This window comes from Balaenoptera acutorostrata, chromosome 12 (assembly GCF_949987535.1).
Source record: "Balaenoptera acutorostrata chromosome 12, mBalAcu1.1, whole genome shotgun sequence".
In the NCBI taxonomy this organism is placed as follows: domain Eukaryota; kingdom Metazoa; phylum Chordata; class Mammalia; order Artiodactyla; family Balaenopteridae; genus Balaenoptera; species Balaenoptera acutorostrata.
In genome coordinates, this window is record NC_080075.1 from 66,511,281 (window position 1) to 66,520,401 (window position 9,121).

General features: G+C 39.3%; 1 pseudogene; it reads right to left on the minus strand.

Moving 5' to 3' along the window:
• Positions 1–784: 784 nt before the first annotated feature.
• Positions 785–1,688, minus strand: LOC102999333 (enkurin domain-containing protein 1-like; annotated as a pseudogene).
• Positions 1,689–9,121: the final 7,433 nt, after the last annotated feature.

The following is a 9,121-nucleotide window of genomic DNA, read 5'->3' on the forward strand; positions in this document are numbered from 1 at the left end:
AAATACCGTATGCTAACACATATATATGGAATCTGAAGAAAAAAAAAAAAGGTTCTGAAAAACCTAAGGGTAGGACAGGAGCAAAGATGCAGATGTAGAGAATGGACTTGAGGACATGGGGAGGGGGAAGGGTAAGCTGGGTAAGCTGGGACGAAGTGAGAGTGGCATGGACATATATACACTACCAAATGTAAAATAGATAGCTAGTGGGAAGAAGCCACATAGCACAGGGAGATCAGCTTGGTGCTTTGTGACCACCTAGAGGGGTGGGATAGGGAGGGTGGGAGGGAGACACAAGAGGGAGGAGATATGGGGATATATGTATATGTAGAGCTGATTCACTTTCTTATAAAGCAGAAACTAACACACCATTGTAAAGCAGTTATACTCCAATAAAGATGTTTTAAAAAAAATTACCAATATCTAGAATGGCTTACAACAATAGAAATTCATTCTTTCACAGCTCTAGAGGTTAAAAGGCTGAAATCAAGATGTCAGCAAATTAATGTTCCGTCTGAGACTCTGGGTAAAATCCTCGCTTGATTTTTCCTAGCTTCCTGAGGTGGCCACCAGGAATCTTTGGAATTCCTATCTTACAGATGCATAACTCCAAACTCTGCCTCCACCATCTCTCCTGTGTGTGTTTCTATGTCTTTTTCTTCCTATAAGGACACTAGTTATGGTGAATTAGGACACATCTTAATCAAGTATGACCTCATCTTAACTTGTTTACATCTGCAAGGACCCTATTTTTAAATAAGGCCACATTGACAGGGACCAGACATTAGAACTTCAACATAACTTTTGGGAGAGACACAACACCAACCTGGTGCCGCTGGTTCTCAGGCATCCAAGTGTGGCCAGGGGTCACGGCCGGATCCGGCTGGCTGTGCTGACGGGCCTCAGCCTCCTGCCGCCACAGATCCCTGTGCTCCAACAAGTAATGGGGCACGTGACCCTTCTGTGTGGCGTTGTCGTGCTCCTGGGCCTGCCGTTGCTGCTCCAGCACCTGTGCCAGGACTTGCAGCGAGCGAGAATGCTGCCGGGGAGCCCTCTTGGCAGTGCGAGCATTGTGGGTAATGAAGTCCACACTTGGGCCTGGGCCCTTAGCATTGGGACCTGGTGGGGTTGGTTAGCTGGGGACTGGGGACACGGGGTGGTGGGAACCCAGGGCCGCAACAGGAATGTGCCCGCAGGAAGTGGGCAGGCTCTGTCCCAGAGGCAGGGCCGGGCTCCTGCAGCTGGGCCTTGACATGGGACTCCACTTTGTCATACTTGGGTGAGCGCCACAGAGCCTTCAGGGGCCTGGACTGGTCCTGCTCCCGGCTGTGCTCCTGCTCACGGAAGCGCCTCTGGATCTCCCTGATCCGCCTCAGGTTCTCCTTCTCATCGTCTTTGGGGTCCTTCCTCTTGGGAGAGGCCCCTGGGCCTAGGGAGATAGCCCCGAGCTGCAGCAGCACGCCACCCACGCCGCGCCGGCCACGCTCCAGGATTTCTCGGGCTCCAGGACCGATGCGGGGGCCGCGGGGAGGGGTGGCGTCTAGGTCGGGGTCCGGAGTCAGCAGGCCCAACTTCAGTGCGTTTCCCTCAAGGCGCCCTTGGGCTGAGGCCAGCCGCCGGTAGTAGTCAGGACAGAGCGTAGGGTCTGGGGGGATGGGCCCCGAGATGCGGGACGGACCCTCGCACATGCCGTCGTTGTCCTTCCGAGCAGTTTCACCACCCACTGCCGCCCTTTTTTTTTGTTTGTTTGTTTTGTAGAAATAAGATCTACAGCTCTAGCTTGGTGCAGGAGGAAAACAAAGATGAATTTATTTCTTACAGTTATAGGTTGAACTGTGTCCCCACAAAATTCATATGTTGAAGCCCTAATCCCCAATACCTTGGAATGTGACTGTATTTGGAGATAGGGCCTTAAAAGAAGTAATTTCATTAAAATAAGATTGTTAGAGTGGGTCCTAATCCAATATGCATGGTGCTCTCATAAGAAGAAGAGACTAAGGCACAGACAACACAGATCAAGGGAGGACCATATGAGGACACACAGAGAAGACACCTATGTAGAAGCCAAAGAGAGATGTCTCAGAATGAAACCAACCCTGCCAATACCTTGATTTTAGACTATCGGACTTTAGAATTCTGAGTGAATAAATTTCTAACTCACCCAGTATGTGGTACTTTGTATGGCAGCCCTAGCAAACTAATAAGGCAGAGCAATGCTTTTAGTCCCTTTCAGCATAATAGAGTGCTAAGCATATATAGGATTTTTGAACAATGTGAAGTTTAGGGATTGGACTTTTGGAGGCATGTACAGACTGATATCATCTGTTGACGTATCATCACTCAGGTGAGATTTGTTAACATTTAAAATTGTGCTTATTGAGTTAAGTGAAACATGATTGGTAACATTCAGAGCAAGGTGTTCTCATTGATCAATTAATATATTCACTAAGGTAAATTATCACTGATCCATTAAACAGGTTTAAACCAGTTCTGGTAGCTTCTTGTTATCATGGCTAAAGAAAAATCCATCTTCACCTAACTTTAGAGAAATGTTTTTCAGAACTTTTAAATTGGGAGAAAATAACTCTTAATAATACTGAAAATTTATCCATAAACATGGTATATATATATGAATTTATTTGTACCTTCTTTAATTTCTCTCAGTAATGTTTTGAATTCTCTCTCTGGATTTTATTTCACAAAATAATTTATCAAGGCTCATTTCTATCCACTAATCTTTAATTCATTGAGAACATCTGAAATCCACTTACATGTGAATTTATCATTCCATATATTTCTATTTTGTCCAGAATAATTTCTTGAGAAACTACAAAAATAACTCCAGAGATCTTATAGGACCTAGAAATTTGGGGGACTCAAAGAACTGGTATCACTTACACAGTGAACAGTCAACCATAAATGTTAACAGATGGAAGGAAAGACAAGGACAGATATTTCAAATGTATCCCATCCCTTCACACCTATTCCATATCTGTATTTTGTTGATTTGGATAATAGCAAAGAGCCTAATTTATTAATTTGGGATTCATATATCTCCCTCCCTAATCTGCATATCTAAGTAATAATAAATAAAATGCTTAACAGTAAGTCACTTAAGTGAAAGGAATAATAGAAACATGGGTTTACACAACATTCCCAGAATAATGCAAAACACACTGAATGCTGACTTTTCTTTAATATGCCAGGTCTTATATTTAATTTGAAGCTTTTTAATGTCAGCAAAAGGCACATGGAATTTTCAACTCAAATATTTATCTTTAGTCAATAGAATTCAGCAAAATATGGGTCATTCATTTCAGTTGGGGGGGGGAACCTAGGCATTGATCATTACTCACTCTGTATTAATATGATAAGCTATTCAGTTCTAATTGTGATAACAATTGACCATTTGCAATGTAAGAATGCCTATAATGTAAGTGCATAGAGATCTAACTGAAACCAAAAAAAAGAGCTAAATAATTTTACTGTAATTTGGTTTCCTTTATTCAATTTTTGATCATTGTGATGTTCAGGATATAAGGAATAATTGCATATATATATATATATATATATATATATATATATATTTCTATTGGAGTATAGTTGCTTTACACTGCTGTATCAGTTTCTGCTATACAGCAAAGTGAATCAGCCATATGTATATATATATATCCCTCTTTTTTGAATTTCCTTCCCATTTAGGTCATCACAGAGCACCAGGTAGAGTTCCCTGCACTATATAGTAGGTTCTTATTAGTTATCTATTTTATACATAGTAGTGTATATATGTCAATCCAATCTCCCAAGTCATCCCACCCCCCCATTCCCCCTTAGTATCCATACATTAGTTCTCTACGTCTGTGTCTTTTTTTCTGCTTTGTATATAAGATCATCTATACGATTTTTCTTGAATCCACATATATGCGTTAATATATGATATTTGTTTTTCTCTTTCTGATTTACTTCACTCTGTATGACAGACTCTAGGTCCATCCACCTCACTACAAATAACTCAATTTCATTTATTTTTATGGCTCAGTAATATTCCATTGTATATATGTGCCACATCTTCTTTATCCATTCATCTGTCGATGGACATTTAGTTTGCTTCCACGTCCTGGCTATTGTAAATAGTGCTTCAATGAACATTGGGGTGCATGTGTCTTTATGAATTATGGTTTTCTCTGGCTTATGCCCAGGAGTGGGATTGCTGGGTCATATGGAGTTCTATTTTTATTTTTTTAAGGAACCTTCATACTGTTCCCCATAGTGATTGAATCAATTTACATTCCCACCAACAGTGTAAGAGGGTTCCCCTTTCTCCACACCCTCTTCATCATTTATTGTTTGTAGATTTTTTGATGATGGCCATTCTGACCAGTGTGAGGTGATACCTCATTGTAGTTTTGATTTGCATGTCTCTAACAATTAGTGATGTTGAGCATCTTTTCATGTGTTTGTTGGGCATTTGTATGTCTTCTTTGGAGAAATGTCTATTTAGGTGTTCTGCCCATTTTTGGATTGGGTTGTTTTTTTGATATTGAGTTGCAAGAGCTGTTTGCATATTTTAGAGATTAATCCACTGTCAGTTGCTTCATTTGCAAATATTTTCTCCCATTCTGAGGATTGTCTTTTCGTCTTGTTTATAGTTTCCTTTGCTGTGCAAAAGCTTTTAAGTTTAATTAGGTCCCATTTGTTTATTTTTGTTTTTATTCTCCTTACTCTAGGAGGTGGGTCAAAAAAGATCTTGCTGCAATTTATGTCAAAGAGTGGTCTGCCTATGTTTTATAGTGTCTGGCCTTACATATAGATCTTTAATCCATTTTGAGTTTATTATTGTGTATGGTGTTAGGGAGTGTTCTAATTTCATTCTTTTACATGTAGCTGTCCAGTTTTTTCAGCACCATTTATTGAAGAGACTGTCTTCTCTCCATTGTATATCCTTGCCTCCTTTGTCATAGATTAGTTGACCATAGGTGTGTGGGTTTATCTCTAGGCATTCTATCCTGTTCCATTGATCTATATTTCTGTTTTTGTGCCAGTACCACACTGTCTGGATTACTGTAGCTTTGTAGTATAGTCTGATGTCAGGGAGCCTGATTCCTCCAGCTCCGTTTTTCTTCCTTAATGCTTTGGCTATTCAGGGTCTTTTGTGTTTCCATACAAATTATAAAATTTTTGTTCTACTTCTCTAAAAAATGCCATTGGTAATTTGATAGGGATTGCATTGAATCTGTAGATTGCTTTGAGTAATATGGTCATTTTCACAATATTGATTCTTCCAATCCAAGAACATGGTATATCTCTCCATCTGTTTGTGTCATCTTTGATTTCTTTCATCAGTATCTTATAGTTTTCTGCATACAGGTCCTTTGCCTCCTTAGGTAGGTTTATCCCTAGGTATTTATTCTTTTTGTTACAATGGTAAATGGGATTGTTTCCTTAATTTCTCTTTCTGATCTTTCATTGTTAGTGTAGAGGAATGCAAGAGATTTCTGTGTATTAATTTTGTATCCTGCAACTTTACCAGATTCATTGTTTAGCTTTAGTAGTTTTCTGGTGGCATGTTTAGGATTTTCTATGTACACTATCATGCCATCTGCCAACAGTGATGGTTTTACTTCTTCTTTTCCAATTTGCATTCCTTTAATTTCTTTTTCTTTTCTGATTGCCATGGCTAGGACTTCCAAAACTATGTTGAATAATAGTGGTGAGAGTGAACACCCTTGTCTTGTTCCTGATTTTAGAGGAAATGCTTTCAGTTTTTCACCATTGAGAATGATATTTGCTGTGGGTTTGTCATATATGACCTTTATTATGTTGAGGTAGTTTCCGTGTATGCCCACCTTCTGGAGAGTTTTCATCATAAATAGGTGTTGCATTTTGTCAAGAGTATTTTCTGCATCTATTGAGATGATTATATTTTTTTCTTCAATTTTTTAATACGGTGTATCACACTGATTGATTTGCATATATTGAAGAATCCTTTCATCCCTAGGATAAATCCCACTTGATTATGGGTGTATGATCCTTTTAATGTGTTGTTGGATTCTGTTTGCTACTATTTTGTTGAGAATTTTTGCATCTATGTTCATTAGTGATATTGGTCTGTAATTTTCTTTTTTGTGTGTGATATCTTTGGTTTTGGTATCAGGGTGATTGTGGCCTCATAGAATGAGCTTGGGAGTGTTCCTCCCTCTGCACGTTTTTGGAATAGTTTGAGAAGGATAGGTGTTAACTCTTCTCTAAATGTTTCATAGAATTCACCTTTTGATGCCATCTGGTCCTGGACTTTTGATTGTTGGAAGATTTTTAATCACAGTTTCAATTTCGTTACTTGTGATTGGTGTGTTCATGTATTCAATTTCTTCCTGGTTCTGTCTTGGAAGGTTGTACTTTTCTATGAATTTGTCCATTTCTTCCAGATTGTCTATTTTATTGACATATAGTTGCTTGCAGTAGTCTCTTACTATCCTTTCTATTTCTGTGGTGTCAGTTGTAGCTTCTTTTTCATTTTTACTTTGATTTGATTCCCCTCCCTTTTTTTCTTGATGAGTCTGGCTAAGGGTTTATCTATTTTGTTTATCTTCTCAAAGAACCAGCTTTTAGTTTTCTTGATCTTTGCTATTGTTTTTTTCTCTTCTATTTCACTTATTTCTGCTTTGATCTTTATTTCTTTCCTTCTACTAAATTTGGGTTTTTTTGTTCCTTCTTTCTCTAGTTGCTTTAGGTGTAAGGTTAGGTTTTTTATTTGACTTTTTTCTTGTTTCTTGAGGTAGCATTTTATTGCTATAAACTTCCCTCTTAGAACTGCTTTTGCTGTATCCCATAGGTTTTGGGTTGTTTTGTTTTGGTTGTCATTTGTTTCTAGTAATTTTTTTATTTCCTCTTTGATTTCTTCAGTGATGTCTTGGTTATTTAGTTCCATATCATTTAGCCTCCATGTGTTTGTGTTTCTTACAGTTTTTTTTTCCTGTAACTGATTTCTAATCTCATAGTGTTGTGGTCAGAAAAGATGCTTGATATAATTTACCAAGGCTTGATTTGTGACCCAAGATGTGCTCTATCCTGGAGAATGTTTCATGTGCACTTGAGAAGAAAGTGTATTTTGCTGCATTTGGATGTAATATCCTATAATTATCAATTAAATCTCTCTGGTCTAATGTGTCATTTAAGTTTGTGTTTGCTTATTAATTTTATGTCTGGAAGATCTATCAATTGGTGTAACTGAAGTGTTAAAGTCCCCCACTATTATTGTGTTACTGTCGATTTCCCCTTTTGTAGCTGTTAGCATTTGCCTTGTGCGTTGAAGTGCTCCTATGTTGGGTGCATAAATATTTACAATTGTTATATCTTCTTGGAATGGTCCCTTGATCATTATGTAGTGTTCTTCCTTGTCTCTTGCAATAGTCTGTATTTCAAAACCTCTTTTGTCTGATATGAATAGTGCTACTCCAGCTTTCTTTTCATTTCCATTTGCATGGAATATCTTTTTCCATCCCCTCCCTTTCAGTCTGTATGTGTCCCTAGGTCAGAAGTGAGCCTCTTGTAGACAGCATATATACAGGTCTTATTTTGATATCCATTCAGCCAGTCTATATATTTCGGTTGGAGCATTTAATCCATTTACATTTAAGGTAATTGTCGATATGTATGTTCCTATCACCGTTTTCTTAATTGTTTTGTGTTTGTTTTTGCAGGACTTTTTCTTGTGTTTCCCACCTAGAGAAGTTCCTTTATCATTTGTCGTAAGGGTGGTTTGGTGGTGCTGAATTCTCTTAGCTTTTGCTTGTCTGTAAAGTTTTTTATTTCTCTGTCGAATCTGAATGAAATCCTTGCTGGGTAGAGTAATATTGGTTGTAGGTTTTCCCCTTTCATCATTTTAAATATATCCTGTCACTCCCTTCGAGCCTGCATAGTTTCTGCTGAAAACTCAGCCGATAACCTTATGAGGAGTCCCTTGTATGTTATTTGTTGCTTTTCCCTTGCTGCTTTTAATATTTTTTCTTTGAGGTTAACTTTTGTTAGTTTGCTTAATATGTGTCTTGGCTTGGGTTTTTCCTGTATGGGACTCTCTGTGCTTCCTGGACTTGGTTGAGTATTTCCCTTCCCAACTTAGGGAAGTTTTCAACTATAATTTCTTCAAATATTTTCCCAGACGCTTTCTTTCTCTTCTTCTTCTGGGACCCCTATAATTCGAATGTTATTGTGTTTCATGTTGTCCCAGAGGCCTCTGAGACTGTCATCATTTATTTTCATTCTTTTTTCATTATTCTACTCTGCAGCAGTTATTTCCACCATTGTATCTTCCAGCTCACTTATCAATTCTTCTGCCTCAGTTATTCTGCTATCGATTCCTTCTAGTTTTTCATTTCACTTATTGTGTTGTTCATCACTGATTGTTTGTTCTTTAGTTCTTCTAGGTCCTTGTTCAACGCTTCTTGTGTCTTCTTGATCCGTGCCTCCATTCTATTGATATTCTCAAGATCTTGGATCATCTTTACTATCATTACTCTGAATTCATTTTCAGGTAGATAGCCTATTTCCTCTTCATGTGTTTGATCCTGTGGGTTTTTACCTTGCTCCTCTGTCTGCAACATATTTCTCTGTCATCTCATTTTGTCCGACTTACTGTGTTTATGGGCTCCTTTCCGCAAGCTGCAGGGTCCTAGTTCCTCTTGCTTCTGTTGTCGTCCCCCTGGTGGGTAAGTTTGGTCCAGGGGTTTGTGTAGGCTTCCTGGTGGGAGGGACTGGTTCCTGTACTCTTGTTTGTGGAGCTGAGTCTTTTCCCTCTGTTGTACAGGGCCGCATTGGGTGGTGTGTTTTGGGGTGTTTGTGAGCTTAGTACAACTTTAGGCAACCCGTCTGCTGATGGGTGGGACTGTGTTCCTGTCTTGCTTGTTGTTTGGCATGAGGTGCTCAGCATTGTAGCCTGCAGCCAGTTGGGTGGAGCTGGGTCTTGGTGTCGAGATGGATACCTTGAGGAAAGCACACTCTGATTATATTTTCTGGGCCCAAGAATTCTCTAGCAGTCCAGCATCCTGGACTCTGAGCTCTCACCCCAGAGGCTCAGGCCCAACCTCTGGCCAGGGTACCAAGAGCCTGCAAGCTGCCCAGCACA